This window comes from Sceloporus occidentalis, unplaced genomic scaffold (assembly GCF_023333645.1).
Source record: "Sceloporus occidentalis isolate IW3139 unplaced genomic scaffold, rSceOcc1.0.p SCAF_6, whole genome shotgun sequence".
Taxonomy (NCBI): domain Eukaryota; kingdom Metazoa; phylum Chordata; class Lepidosauria; order Squamata; family Phrynosomatidae; genus Sceloporus; species Sceloporus occidentalis.
The window spans coordinates 48,630,386-48,647,137 of NW_028316986.1; the positions used below are offsets into that span (position 1 = coordinate 48,630,386).

The 16,752-nt window shown below is 39.8% G+C and overlaps 1 protein-coding gene across 4 annotated transcripts in view; it reads left to right on the forward strand.

The window, feature by feature from the left end:
* LRFN2 (leucine rich repeat and fibronectin type III domain containing 2) overlaps positions 1-16,752 on the forward strand; it is a 399,930-nt gene that overhangs the window by 323,691 nt on the left and 59,487 nt on the right. The gene's annotated exons all lie outside the window — the stretch shown is intronic.

Genomic DNA, 16,752 nt, shown 5'->3' on the forward strand with positions numbered 1-16,752 from the left:
TCGCTGGCTCAGCTTTTACATGGCTGCGCCAGTGACACAAAAGACAAAGGGGCCAAGCGGCCCCTTTCTCTTTTTTCCCGCCACTGTCGGGGTGTCTTTGGGGCTTGAAGCCCCAAGGACACCCCTTTCCAGGCCGTGGGGAAGCTGCCTTTTTCAGCTTCCCACAGCCTGGAAAAGCAGCGGATCGGGGCCTCAGGGCTGCCACTGTGGCAGCTGAGGCCCCGATCCTTCGGGGAAAGGGGCAGGTACAGGCCGCCCCAAAGGGGCAGTCTGTAAACTGCCCATGTTAGCTATAATGCCACTGCCATGGTTTCTGAGCAGTCCTTTGCCAGTGTCCAGCTGGAATGTGACTCTCAAAAACAAAGCAAAAGAAGTTTTGTATGTTTGGTTTGTATGTTAGTACTGACTAAATGTAAGCCTTATTCAGCACTTTCCCAGACCCACAAAAAAAGTAAAAATAAAACCGGTCATCTACTGTTGGCCAAGAGCCAGTGTGATACAGTGGTTTGAGTGTTGGACTAGGACTCTGGAGCCCAAGGTTCAATTCCCATGGAATCTCACTGGGTGGTCTTGGGCAAGTACACACTCTCAGTCCCACAAAACCCATGCCTTAAGTTGGAAACTACTTGAAGGCACACAGACTGTTGGTCATCAGTTTGAATACATTGATTCTGTGGTTCACATCTTGGAAGACAAGCCTTTACTTGATTTTTTGTTTTTTGTATTTGAAGAAGTATAATTTTATGTGATAAAGTATTCATCTTTTAGATGCAAATGGGACTTGATTTAGTGCAGAGGTAGGACTAGCATGGCTTTTTAGAAGTTGTTGGAATGAAATGCCCAACAATCCTCAACACTGGCTATGAAGGCTGCTGGGAACTGAAGTAGAACATCTGGCAGCAGCAAAATTGTTACTTGTTATCTAATTAGTTTAATGCAGTTGGGACTAACCGTTTGATTAATGTAGTTATGACAGCAATTTTGATGTCCAAATTTGGATTCTAAAACCCAAATGGGAATTTTGTTTTAACATGTTCTGCCATTAAGTGTGAGTGATTGAATTACAACCAATCAGTTAAATAAGGATGCTCATCAAGATTGCTGCTCTGTGGAAACAGGAGCCCTTCTCATTGATGGAGACAGGCTCCACTAGTCATTTTTTAAACCTTGTGAGTAATCATACAGTCATTGCCTGGCTCCAGATATCTGCAGTTTACTTTACTTGTGACAACCCATTATATATTTCATCCTGTAAGGTTAATGCAGAATACTGATTGCTCAGTTCCTAATATGCATTGGTCACTGAGTATGCCCGACACCAGTTTTACAGGGTCTGAAACAGGAAACGTTTAAGGAACAACTGCATAATTCATTTCAGATAGAAATGAATGAAATGAAATGCAATGAAAAATAGACATACTTTTGCTAAGGTTCTATCCTCCAAAGGCAGAAAACAGTTGCTGATGTAAGCAGTCTCATCTAGTCCATGAAACTGATTCCATTGAGCAACTATAAGCCATCTCTCAAAATCCCAGTACTTAATTGATTTTTCAAATGACACTTGTTGAAAGCATTAAATGAGTGGTGGTACAATTTTAACAGGCTTCTCCACAGCACAGTGCTGCTGCTTCTCCAGACAGTGTCAGACGAGATGCTAAAATGTGGAGTTGTCCACAGCTGTTGGATCTCCTACATATTCATGGAATAAATATGGTAAAGAAAGTAGAAAAGTAAAGGTGATTGTCTTGGACCTCTGACTCAATCCTGGTCTTGCTAGATAAACATAATTTTAGTTTGAAAATATGTGAGGAAAAAACAACCACATTTTGTGCACAATGACATCCTAGTCAGTTGCACTTCTTTTAGAAATACTAAGGACTAGAAATGCCAAACATATACTCTATTATTCATTTGTAAGCTGGAAAATGGGTTGACAATCAGAAAACCCAGTTGGGAGGAATAACACAGTGGTGAGTATTTTATAGTTTTCACCTGGTATTCACAAATTTTGAATCTTCTGATTTTTGTTTGCTTGTTTCTAAACACATTTTTCCTGCAAAATAATAATAATAATAATAATAATAATAATAATAATAATTTTTATTTATATCCCGCCTTTCCAATTGCATGATCAAGGCGGCTTGTTCATTAGTGTGCAAAGATATGGATTTTTCACAAAAACATGTTTTTTTCTGAAGACCTTTTTATGTACCTAAATTATGGCTTATGTACTGAAACTTTATTTTTTGTGCAAAGTAACTGTTCTCAAAAACAAATATCTTTAGGGACAAAATTGTGGTGTGTGATATGTGTATCTGGAAACATTTTTTGATGAAAATTGAAAAATGATTTACAAAAAAATATTTTTTGTGCAAAAAGCCCACATATATTTCTCTGCAAATTAATTTCCTCACATACTTCAGAATCTGTGAATACCAAACAAAAATTGCACAGAAATGTTCATTTTCTCCCATAGCAGGGACAAAACTGTGGAAATTATTTGTACTAATATGCAAGCACAAAATAATTGAAGATTTACAACCCTATTAAGGACTAGTAATTTTTTAAAAAGGTATTGTTTACCTGGTCCCTTTCGCAAATACATTTGACTGTGAAGCCATACCAGATAAGAGGTGTCAAAAATATTTAGTAGCAATGGAAAAATATTTTCTTTGGCTTGCCAGTCTTGATAAAAGTAGAATTTTCTCAACTCCTATAACTTTTTGAGGGGAAAAAATATGCATCTCGTCTGAGCACTTACATTATTGTGAGGCTTACAGGGCATTTTAAAATGTGCATAATTAAAAGGTGTAAAATTGAAAAGTACTATGCAGAAACATGGCCCAGACAGTGGGGGAAAGTGGCATAAATTAGATAAATTGCTGAAATGAGCATGCAAGTGCATTTGAGAATTTGCACATATTTCAGTATAGGAAGAAAAGACAAAGTTTTGTAAGCAAGTATGAAGCAAAGACAGAAAGAAAGTGCAGATGGTATATACAAACAAGACTAAGAAAAGTTCACCTCTCTAATTTTTAGCTCATAGTCACATAATGCCTTGGTTTAAAAGATGACTAGGCTGGTGGGGGGAGAGATTCATGTGGCCTTCTAGATATCATTGAACTACAACTCTCAGCAGGCTAGGCCAGCATAGCCAATGTTGAGGAATGCTTTGGTGCAACATCGGGAGGACTAAATGATTTCCATTTCTAATTGTAATTATAATCATATGGTCTTATTACTAAATAAATGAACTGGGAGTGTGTACAGAGGAACAGAGGTAGTGTACAGTCAATATTTAAAAACAAAAGTTGAGACTAGTAAAATGGAAACAGAGCAACAGAGAGATACTAAATTAGATGAAATAAGATAAGAATAAAGAAGGAAAGATTATAATCTAGCTAGATAAATGTGAAACAACCAGAAAAAGTGACACTAGGGATGTGAAGAATACTCATTAGTAGTCACAGTCTCAGTAAAGAAAGGGTGTCTCTGTACTGGAGACATTCTGTCAAGGAAAAGGCCACAAAAAATACTTTTGGACTTTGTTGGGGAAAATCAATTTGTGCAAAACAACATTGGATTTTCCTGTCTAGAAAATGTGGTTTAGGACAGCTAATGTATGTCTTGTGCAAAATGCACTGATTCCTGCTCATAATGATTGGGATTTCATAGAAAAATAAACATAGGACTGTCATCTCGTTGAGCAGTTACAAATGTGTTAGCTAGATTTACACATTTATAACCATTCAGTAAATGTGGCACTATTTCTATGAGCATGAATCACCCCAACCTACCATCAACAGCACTGAGTGATGAAGATCTGTTCTGCTGATACAGAAGGATGACATTCCCAATGTTCTCCTGTCAGCTACTTGTGGTGTGAAAATCAGCAAAGGGACCCTTGTGACTACTCATCATCCCACCATATTTTGCTGGTTGGAGGGGACTGAAGATATCACCCTGCAGTGGTCTGATTGCCTCTGTTCCTTGATGCTACTGCTGGCTGTTAAGGCAGGTTTGGGGAATTGGGTGAGGAGATGATACATAGTTAAATATTTGTATCTACAGTCAGCCCTTCGTATCCATGGGAGTTCCATTACAGATCTTCCCAGAAGCTGCCAAAACTGTGGGACCTTAAGTCCTATTGGTTTTAATGGAGATGCACTATGCATGCAGCTACAGTGGTGTGGCTGCATACATGCTCCACCATTGGGATGAATGGAGTGGGGCTATCCGCAGATGCTCAGATCTGCATATTGCAAGCCTGCAGTTGGAGTGGGCCAACTATACATCTATGATTCAGGATCCTGCCCAACTTTCTGCACAGAAATCCTCGCATTTGTGCAGATTGTGTAAATGTTATGAAGTTTGCATGAATTTAGGCACTTTGCATAGACATATGCATTTTTGCACAGGAAAAAATGTGCACGTTTCTGCATGTTTTCCCCCCCTTTATTGCCAAGATTGACTATTTTGTGCATGAAGCAATGAACTGGGGGCAAAATACACATTTTTTAGCATGCAGACCTTTTTCTGCACAGGAAAACCATGCCCTCCTTGAGCTCATTGAAAGAAAGACAGAATATACCTGTAATGAATAAAATGTTTAAAGGGGAGAGCTCATCCACTGAACCCTCTGAAGGACCACAGTGGAACTCAGTGGATGATGCTTCTCAGATCTCCCTCAACTCCACCAGGCACTGAATGTCCATGAAGGGCTGCAGCAGCAAAACAGTGTGGAGTAGTGAAAGAGTTGATATGATTTTTTATTATTATTATTATTATTATTATTATTATTATTATTATTATTGTATTTATAATCCATTCTTCAATAATGCTCTCTGACCAGCTTACAAAATTGTTAATGGGTCTGTCTGCAGAAGTTGATTGCCATTCTCTGCAATACTGGAATTCAGCCTTAGAAGTCTTAAATGTCCACACCAGATAATGGGGATGGTATTTGTTTGTGGATTCAGACTGGGAAACAGGGAGCTATTCGTGCCTTTTATCAATGCATATGATGTGGCTTTGGAGTGGAAAAGAAACAAGAAAAGGGGAGGCATGAGTTTGTGCTTACCTAAGATCCTGGTTAGTATATTATGGTAAAATAATCAGCTCAGATATGGAAATGGAGGAAGGAAGGTTGTAGGGAGAGGAAGCAAATGAGACTGTAGTTATGAGACTGAGGAAAGACCAATTGTTTTTTTTTTTTAAATCCTTTAAAAACATATTTAAAGGGACAGTTTTCCTCTAAAAGCTAAGAGAACCACAGTGATCGTTTGGCAAGTCTGTTCTGCTTCATAGATGCAATGCACTAAATCTGAAAGGCAATGTAGGCTTTTGCTGTAGGTACTTTGTGCAAAACTAAATGGGAAGCTAGGCCAATCTATTGTGTGTTTACACTGGTGAGAGGGGAGGAGGTTATGACTGTTGATGTACTGGTTATTATAATGCTTTTTAGCATGCTCCTTTACACAAACAAAAACACACATACAGGAAGGGATGGAGAGAAGGCAGCCAAACAGACTATCCAAATAGAGAGGAAAACTGAAATGGCTTGAACACAATAGAAGTTAAATATTAAGCAAGACAGTTGGATGTATCCACAGGTTTCATACTTATTTTAATTGAACAGTAACCCCATCTGTTGTGGATACCAAAGGGAAATTCTGCATGTGTATTTTCAAGCCTTTATTTGACACACTTTATTCAGGTACATTAAGGCTGAGTTTCAATTAGCAGGCTGGTGGAGCATAAGGACAATATCACACAACACTGTTATAGTGCTGTTATTCCACTTTAACAGTTATGCTTGCATCCTGTGGAATTCCAGGGTTTTTAGTTTAATGAAGCCTGAGAGCTCTCTCTCTGAGAATCTTGCTGAGCTTTTTCCCCTCCCTAAACTGCAAAACCCAGGATTCCACAGGAAACAGCCGTAGCAGTTAAAGTGAAACAATAGTGCAATAACAGTGTGCTGCGACATTGTCCTTAATCTTTGCCATCTTATTTGCACTGGTTCTGCCCTGCTCCTTCCCTGAAAGAACACCAGCAGCTTGCATGCAGCTCCACACCAGTTGTTATAAGTTTGGGGATATCCTGGCATCTGGAAAGAAGAAGCAACCACTACCTTGTGTGTGAGAACAACCAGAGCACACTCAGCTTCACCCCAAAAGCAGCTGGAGGAGTGGAATTGCACTATGGAACCTTATACCTCAAGTTGCACAGGGGCATTGAGGAAAGAGATTCCAAGCCCCACTCCATACATACATAGGTATAACAGGGTATTGCACCTGCAGTGCCACCAACAGCTTCTATCAGGGGTTATATGCATACTTCAACCAAGATTTCTAAAGCTAGGATATTAGGGGTATCCTTAAACAAGATTGGGCCCCTCGGTAACAGTATTTTTTATAAGATCAATCAAATTGCACCTTTCAAATCACATTCACACAGCTTCAGAGTATTTCTAATATGCCTTCTGAATGTTGTTGTTGTGTGCCTTCAAGTAGTTCCAACTTATGGTGACCCTAAGACAAACCTGTCAGGGGTTTTCATAACAAAATTTGTTCAGAGAGGCCTGTTACAGACAGCCAAAATAAAGCTGCTTTGAGTCACAGTGGAGGTATGGTGTTTCAATGATGCATGCGTCCTAAGAGTCCAGAAGCCACACCAAAGCCATGCTCCAGTTCTTAGGGCTGGAGCGTGGCTTTGGTGTGACTTCTGGACTCTTAGGACGCATACACCATTGAAACACCATACCTCCACTGTGACTCGAAGCCCCTTTATTTTGGCTGTCTGTAACAGGCCAGAGTCTTCCTCTAAGGTTGAGAGAGCATGGCTTTCCTAAGGACACTTAGTGGGTTGCCGTGGCTGAGCAGGTATTTGAGGCTTGGTCTCCAGGGTTATAGTCCAATGCTCAACTCACTACACCATGCTGACTTCCAATGCCTCCTGATAAGTGGACAAAAATAATCAGAATTCAGAGAATAGTTCCTTAGAATACATGGTATAACTACATGTTTAAAAAAGGGAAAGGAGATATAGGACAGGAATAAATAGGTTTTATGAAACTGAAGTTGATCTTCATGTACCTAGATCTGCTGCAGGCCACATATCCTACCATTACCACATGTTGTTGTTGTTTTCCACCTTCAGGTTGTTTCTGACTTATGGAGACCCTCAATAGAACCTATCATGGAGTCTTCTTGGCAAGATTTGTTCAGAAGCTGTTACCATTGCTTTGCTCCGAAAGCAGATAGAGTGTAACTTGCCCAAGGCCAGCTATTGGGTTTCCATGGCAGAGCAGGGATTCACACCCTGGGCTCCCAGAATTGTAGTACAATATGCAAAGATCCACACCATGCTGGCTCTCATAATCCCCATGCTCTGCCAAAATTCAGCAGCATGGCAGCAATGAAACCCCACATCTGGTTTCCTTAAAGTTCACTTTCATAGTGAAAAAAGGCACTCTGGAAGCAGGCCTCTTGTTGTAAAGGAAAATGATGCTCTCGGAACCATTTGGGGAATGCAAATCTCCTTTGAAAATGAGTTTCTTGCTCCTGAAGTGCCTCATTTTGTGCAAAAATACTATTAAAAATGCCAGAGTGCCCACATTTGTGGCATATCTCCTACTTCAAGTGCATGGGCAGCAAATATGGGAAGGAGTACATGCAACTTGTGTCTACCCCTGTTGCTCACTCCTGCTGTAGGCCCTGTTAAAAACCATAGTTTCTTTCACAACAGGGAATTGCTATATTGATTTCCATCAATATTAGTTCCAAGCTGTGGAAATACATCACATAGGACTTTAGCTCCTGGATGAGTGTACAACATCCAACAATTTGGAAACAATTAGCCTTTTTAAAGTGTGGCAAAACATGTACTGAAGGAGATTTATGTATCCAAGGCATAACTCCAAATTCTGCTTTAGGAAGCTTACTTACAAAAGGCTGTCTGCATTCTATTTAATATTGGAGCTAATCAGCACTAAAGCCACAGGAGTCAGATTTGTAAAAGTGAATATATCACAGGAAGTTTTCTGGATGTTAAAAATTTCTCTGTAATAACTAAAAATTAAGACGGTTAGGAATGCTCTGTTTTAGTGCTGTCTCTAATTGTTTATCTAACTCATCAAAGTCTCAGCATTTTCACTGGAGGCACATTCAGGATGAGTAACGTCAGACACTGCTTACCCACAGCATCTGTCACATTTCCTCTCTCAGCCATGTACTGAGAGAATGATTAAGGCCCACACTTGCACTTTTAACATGGAGAAGGGACTCTACTGAAATTGCATTTTATTTAAATATCAAATGATTCATTGTTTTCATGTGAAATCTGGACATGTTAACATATTTATGTTTCTACAATTTCTGGATATTAAGAGCCAACAAAGCAATCCATTTGTTCCTTACACTGTTTGAAAGTTTAGAATTTATGGAATTTCACATACTTCAGTTTATGTAGCAGATGTTCCAAAGGAACAGTGCTTTTAAATGGTTACTACATAACATACCAGTATTAGTAACAGTTATTGCTTAGTAATTTTTTCTACTTGTTGTTGTTGTGTGCCTCAAAGACATTTCCAAATTATAGTGACTCTAAGGTAAACCTTTCATGGGGTTTACTTAGCAAGATTTGTTTAGAGAGGGTTTGCCATTGGCTTCTGCTGAGGTGAAGAGAGTTTGACTTTCCCAAGGTCACCCAGTGGGTTTCCATAGCCAAGTGGGTATTGAAATCCTGGTCTCCTGGGTCTAATCTGCACTGCAGAAAATAAATACAGTTTGCCATTGCTTTAACTGCCATGGCTCAATGAAATGGGATTCTGTGATTTGTAATTTTGTGAGATATTTACCCTGTGGTCATCTGTTTTAGAAAGACATCATCCAATTCCTCAGTCTGACTTGAGGGTTTGTAGTAGATTCCCACAATAATATCCGTGTTGTTTCCCTGCCCTTTAATTTTTATCCAGATGCTCTCAACCTGGCTTCCAGGATTGATATCCTGGATCTCTTCACTGGTGTAAATGGCCCTGACATATAAGGCTATTCCCCCGCCTTTCCTGTTTGGCCTATTTATCTTAAAAAGGTTATACTCCTCTATTTCTACATTCTAATCATGAGACTCATCCCACCAGGTTTCAGTGAGGCCTATTATATCACAGGGATGTGGCACTTTGTGATAAATAAGTAGGTTTGGGGTTGCAGTTTGGGCACTCAGTCTCTAAAAGGTTCTCCATCACTGAATCAGTTTTTGAGGTTCAGAATATCCTGTGGGGATATTGCTGAAAAACTTGACTTGGCCCTACCTTTGGGAGCACTTCAGTATACTCATATCCTAATATACTCCTGTTTCACATAAAGGATAGACCGTGACAGGTAGAAATGAAGGTGTCTGTGAGAATATGGAGAGTTACTTGCAACCTGAAGCTCTATCCCTTCATCGAGGTAGACAAAGACTGTATTGGTTTTGAAAGCAGTCTGTTTGGTGTTCAGTGGGAGAAGCGACCAGGAAATGAGCATGGAAAGTTAATGGGATCTGAAATGTCTCCACTGCTCATACTGACAGTGAAGGAGTAAAGTGCCTTAAATGTCACCACTGTAAGCTTGAATGATATTCGGCATGAGCAGCATGTGTTTGGTTTCTGAGAAACTTGTCAAGAATCTGTCTTTAAATACAGATCAGAATGGTGCCCAAGAAACCAGGGTTTCAGCCAACAGGACCTTTTTGGAGGAAAAGTGGGAGACACAGGAACTCAGAAGAAATGAGAAATGAAAAAGGTGGGGTGTAAATAAAGATGACAACAACACAATGATAACATGGAAAGTTAATTATTAGTCTTGTTCAAAGTCAGGATTTTCCTTTTAGCAGCTGGTTTCAGTATCATTCACATGAATGGCAAATGGTACAATAAATACATTTGGTCTCTGGTGCAATTTATGATTAGGTCAGTGGAGGACAATAATTTATCAGGGCTTAAAATTCACTCTTCTGCTGAGAGTGAATACTGAAGTGGGAAAGCAAAAGAGAACTTTGAATTTGCATATAAAAGATGCTGGAAATGTAGCCCCAAAATGAGAAGAGGGGGTTCTCTCCAGATAGCTTATAAGGATGTCATTCTTTCTGAGTTTTGTTCTCAAAGCAACAAGTAATTTTAGCAATTTTCTTCCTGCTGTGAGAAAGTCTTTGAAAACTATGCAGAAAATTTGCAATTCAGGACATATTGTGCATAAAGCTTGTGTGTATGTGCTTGCATGTAGAGGAAAGAGCATTTTCTGAAAAGAAAATAATGACTGTGATCCTGCATCACCAGACATAACTATGTCAAAATAGCTATATTTCCATACCTATGACTGACAATGCCACCCCTGCCCCAAACTGAAATGTTTCTAAAGCACTCCAGGTTAGGCCTCTAGGAAATGATTCTAGCTCCTCTCAGGTTTGGGGAATATTCAAAACAGCCCCTTTGTGCTGCTAGCTGCCACAACTTCATCTATCAATGCACCCATGGCCAGGAGAGTGCTGCAGACATTATTTCCCAGCACCCCAATTTGCAGCACCAACCTATGGGGAAAGAACATTGGGGGGTGGCACATTTAGTCATTAACTACCATAAACATTAATCCCAAAAGTTACATGACCATATGTCCAGCTGACAACCTCATAACTACTGAACAGGATAACAGCTAATATTTGCTGCAGTTGGAGACTTATTCTGTTGAAATGCTGCATGTGGATTTTTTTAATTATTATTTTGAACAGCAAACAACATTTTCTACACTGAAATATTCTGTGCAGAAAAATACTATTTCCTGCACATACAAAATGTGCAAATTTTGTGCTAGAACAACCAAATTGTGTGTCCAAATGACCAAGATTTTTGTCAGTCCAGTATCTCCTCGTAAGGATTTAGTGATGAAGGATTTTCTTCTCTTTTCCAAATGTATTCCCATTCCTTCTACCTTGTGCCTCTCTCTCTCTCTCTCTCTCTCTCTCTGTGTGTGTGTTTGTATGTGTATTCTACTTAGATTTCCTGTCCCTATTTATTTGTTTGAAAAGGTGAGAGAAAGGAATGAAAACCAGAGATGGCAGCAAATAGAACAAAACATAGTGTGACATAGTGGTTTGAGTGTTGGGCTACCACTCTGGAGATCAGGTTTCAGTTCCTAGCTCAACCATGAAAAACCACTGAGTGACTTTGTCATGCTCTCTCAGGGAAAGGCAAGGGCCCAACCTCCTCTAGATAAGTGTTGCCAAGAAAACCTCATTATATGTTTGCCTTAGGTCACCATAAGTCAGAAATGTCTTGAAGCCACACAGCACCACCAACAACAACTCTCTGCAGTATTAATTCTGATTAGACAAGGAAGCCTCAGCACCAGATCAAACTGAAGTTGCTGTTCAAAAGTGTGTTCTGAGAACAAAACTCTGACAGTCCTTTCATTGGATAGAGTGAGGAAGCAGGTGTTGAATATTGTGGTATTTTTGATCATTATTTTTATTGGTTGTTTCATATCTGACATGTATCACAAAACAACACATATTCCACACACAAATCATACAAATAGATCAAGAAACCCAAATGCATACATATAGAAATAGATTGACACATTACTAGTAATTTCCCAAATGCTGAGGTGGCAGCTTAAATTTGCCCCTTTTAAGTTAAACTTTCATAAACATAAGCATAACAACATAAACATAAATATAAAGATAGAATTTATAATTAAATTATATCCATTTTCCCTCCAATAATTTTAGAAAAATAGATATACAATGTACTCCTTTTTTCTATGAATAGCTAATGCCCAGGACATTAATCTAGAAACCCAGAAGTAGTTAAATTGTCAAATTTTTGCTGTAAATTCACCTGAAATTTATCTCAATCTCCAATAAATTTGATATAGCTTTGCCTCCAAATAAATAAGTTAATTTATCTATTTCAGCTATATTAGCTGTTTTTGCTATCCATTTCTCTTCTGTAAGAATGGTAGATATTTTCCAGGATTTAGTTCAAAGTATTCTTGCTACTGTTACCATATGCCAATATAATCTACTGGTTTCATTCTCCACATTCCTTTCAAAACTAAACAGGCAAAGTAAAAAAAAAAAAACAACAACCTGGAGTAATATTAATTTTTGTTTGCAGAATATTTTTCATTCCTGATTTTATCATAGGCCAAAACCTTTTTGCTTTTATTCATCTTTCCCACATGTGGCAGAAGGTTATGATCTCTTTTGATGTGGTGGTGGTTGCTGTTGTCCACCTTCAAGTCATTTCCAACATATAGTGACTCTATCATGGTATCATGATACCATGGCATATCATGGTATTTTCTTGGCAAGATTTGTTCAGAGATCATTTGTCCTTGCCTTCCCCTGGAACTGAAAGAGTGTGATTTGCCCAAGTGGGTTTCATGGCTGAGCTGGGAATCGAACCCAATGCTCAAACCACTACGTTGGCTCTCTGATATTGTTGGTGTCCTTATAAATCTTAGAAAGTTTATCCAGGTAGAGATACCACCTATGCATCATTTTACAAAGGTTTTCTTTCAAGTCACAACATCTTGTATTAACATTGTTGTTTCTCCAAAGGTTTTTACAATCATCCAAATCTATGTTGTGGCCTACATCTTTGGCCCATTTCTGCATGAAATCTTTAATTAAATTATCTCCTTGGCGATTTTTTTTTAGTTATTAAAAGGAACAAGAAGAAACATTTGTGAAATTTTCTATATCAAAATAGCTTGGTTGATGTTGAGTTTTATGCACCTTGATTTGAATGAGTGGAAAGTGTCACCTGCATTTTGTAATCAGACAGAAAATTATCAAAATGTAGGAAATAGAGAGTGGGGAATAAGAGAAATAGAAAGAGAGAAACCTGCTACATCATATCTAGTCCATGAGATATTTCTGCTTGTTGTTGTGTATCTTCAAGTATTTTCTGACCTCTGGCAACCCTAAGGAGAACTTATCATGGGGGTTTCTAGGGCTGAGAGCATATGACTCGCCCAAGGTTACCCAGTGGGTTTCCACTGCCAAGCAGGAAATTGGACCCTGATCTCCAGAGTCATAGCCCAGTGCTTAAACCACCACACCGGCTTGATATGGAAGGATAAACTCAAGTGTGCTCCCATTCTCAGGGTTATTGATTTAAATCAGGCTCTCTCTCTCAGATTACATCAAAATTTTCTGTCTTGGCAGGATTGTCATCTTTTGAACCAGAAGTCCTATGCTAGCTATTTACTGTAAAAATTGAAATGAAATGAAACCAGAAGTTCTTTATTTTTACTCCAGTAGCTTTAAACATGGCACTAATTATTCTGTTCTGTGTATCTTCCTCCTCTGTGTTTGTGCTAAGTTTGCTTAGAGACAGTGAATGTTTAGCAGTATATATACTGTCTTTTTTTTTTTTCATGCCTTGCAGCACGTTGTTAGAGCATGGAAAATAATAGCCATTATAACAGTACAACCTATTCCCCCAGAGAAATATTTAAATCACTACAACTTAAAAGTTTTAAACTACCTAGGCTGCCTCATCTTTGTGGGTTTTTTTTAAAAAAATAAATAAATTGCTAACTGGAGATGAAAACAAAACATCGTTTTACATTTTATTTTTCAAACAGAATCATTTGCATTCCACTTTCCTGTGACAAAGTTAATCAAACATGTCACTTTTGTTTAATGTTACATTTAAAAATGACAGAATAGATAGAAGTCCCACATGCTCTCTAATGTTTCGCACAGGGAAGCAGAGACACATTTGTAATCACTCTTATTTCTCTTATTCCCACAATTAAAAATTGAAAACATATTTAAGCTAGACAATTTGTGGTGCACTGGATTTGTTGGGGTGCAATTTGTTTTGGATGATGACTATCAATTTGTTATGGATGGTAGTGCTGATGTTAGCTGCAACGCAAAAGCCTCTACAGGGCCAACTATTATCTAACCCTGCTCAATGCTTTTGATGTTGTGTGCCTTCAAGACATTTCTGACTTATGATGACCCTAAATTGAACTATCATGGGATTTTCTTGGCAAGATTTGTTTAGAGGAGGTTTGTCTTTATTCCTCTGGGGCTGGAGAGAGAGAGAGAGAGAGAGACTTGCCCAAAGTCATACAGTGGGTTTCCACGATAGAGCAGGGAATCGAACACTGGTCTCCAGGATCATAGTCCAAATCTCAAACTACTACACCATGCTGATTCTCTATGCTACTTATTTAATATTGTGCTGTATGTGATAATTTCTTGTTTGGGTATGTGTATAAGGTCAAATGAAGACATTTTGCTGTCTATTGCAGTGTTAGACTGAAACACCTTACTGTCACTTCTCAGCATCTGCCAGCTGACTTATCTAACTCACATCACACCCTCAAAGATTTTATAACTGAATAGCAATAGCATTTCCATTTCTATACTGCTTTATTGTGCTAATTACTCTCTAGGCAGTTTACAATGTCTTAGCCAATTGCCCCCACCAGTATGGGTACTCATTTTACCAACCTACAGAAGGATGGAAGGCTGAGTCAACCTGAAGCCCTGAACTCACAATATTTTGGCTGCAGTATCAGCATTTAACTACTGTGCCATCAGGGCTCCCTGAAAACTGGGATACATATGGCGAAGCAACATCAGAGTATAATTAAGATGACAAAAATTATTAGTGAGGAAGAACTAACCAGGAGAGGGTTCAACAGTTTGCTTTTGCCTGAACCTCCTGGGAGTCTGCCTCTCCTCTCCTCTCCTCTCCTCTCATCCCTCTTAAAATGAGTGCAAACTATGATTGCAAATTGAACTTAGCTCACAGTTATTGAAATAACCTAAGTACAAAGTGGGAAAGTGGGAGAAGGAGAGAGAAACTGGAACATTTTAAAAATAGTTCAAAAAGTGGGGTGACAGAGGATCAGTTGGAATTCTCCCTGCCCAATTGGAATAAATATCCTTAAACTAGCTATGATGACAACAGGAGATGGGAGTTCCAATCCAGCAGCATGTGAAAAGTTACACAGGCCCACCCCCTGGCCTAATGTAATCTTGATGCAAAAGAGAGAGGCATAAAGTCCTACCAGGTCCAGGACAATGAATAAGAACACATCAGCACATGTGAAGTCAAAGGCTCTCATGGCCAGCATCCATAGTTTTTTGTGGGTTTTTCAGGCTATGTGGCCATGTTCTATAAGAGTTTATTCCTAACGTTTCACCAGCATCTGTGGCTGGCATCTTCAGAGAATGCTAACCTGGAAGAGAGTGAGTATATATATACTGTGTGACCCTGGGAGAGGAAGAGGGATTCCCATGTTAATCTGTGCATTGTTTTGTTGTTGATGGCTTCCTTAGGGTAGGAGGATATGCAAAAGAGGATTAGTGTCTGCTAATTGGTGATCATTGTTTAATAATAATAATAATAATAATATGTTTTATTTATATACCGCTATTCCAAAGATCATAACGGTGAACAGCAAGTAAGCTAATTAGCAAGTAAGCTAATTTGCCCCCAACAGTCTGGGTACTCATTTTAGCGACCTCGGAAGGATGCAAGCCTGAGTCGAGTGCCTACTTTCCCGCCAGTGAGAAGCTGCAGCAGACAAACTGCACGGCTTCCCACCTACGAAAAAAGAACCTTCAAAAGTGGGTCTTTCTTATGCCAGGGTTGCAGCGTAACTAGTGCGCCATGGCTTGCCATGGCAAAGTAGTTATGTAAGTGCCGCACAGCACCAAGCGGACACCACGCGGCACTTACGTAGCAATGGCAGGACCCATCTGTACAGGGCATCACTATTGTTACGGTACGGTGCCGTAATAGGGCTAGGGACCGAGCAGGTGCCGCGTGGTCCAAAATACACAAGTACGTCGTATTTGGCCCATCTGGACCAGGCCTGTATTTACTTTGAGAGTTTCTTCTTTCCTGTTGAAGTTGTCCAAATGTTTGTGGATTTCAATGGCTTCCCTGTGCATTCTGACCTGATAGTTGTTGGCATGGTCCAGAATTTCAGTGTTTTCAAACAGCATTTTGTGCCCAGGATGGTTTGTACTGTGTTGTCCTGGACTGCAGCCAGCACAAACAAACACACGCCGATAAGGATGGCTCAGCAAGGTAAGTAGCTATGCAGCTGGAAACAGTCCACAAACCTTGCAAGGAGTGAGCGAGAGAGCAAGGCGAAAGCCGAAGTCAGGAATACAGAGATCACGAGAGTCAGTCCAGTCCAAGGTCAGGTCAGCCAGAAGGTAGCAATAGTCCAGTTCATTCCGAAGTCAAGAGTCAAGGCAACAAGGAGTCAAGATACAAAGAGCCAGTGCAGGCAGCTATCACACCAAAGGATCATGCAATAAACTCTAGCACCGAGTGAGCATCTCACAGGTGGTTAAGTAGGAGATTCCCTCCTCAGTGCCAGCTGAGGCCTGTTTGCCAATTGTCTCTCAGCAATCCTCCTGGACCTGTGTCTGCCAGCACTCTCAGCCCTGCGTTGCCTAAAGGAAGGAACCTCCAGGCCTGGTTCCTCCCCAGAGTCACCACTAGACTGCTGTACCACCAGAGGAATCCCAACAGCACTAGGACCTGGCTGAACCTCCTCCTCTGGGGTTGGGAGATCAGGGCTGGGCTCTGGCAGAGCAGGATTAGCACCTGGTGTAGCCTCAATTATCCCTTGCTCTGGAGTAGACCCATCCTCCCAGTCCTGCTCTTGGCTGGCCATGACATGTGTTCTACTACTGGTGATTTTTCTGGCTGACCCAGTCTGTGGTGTCTGC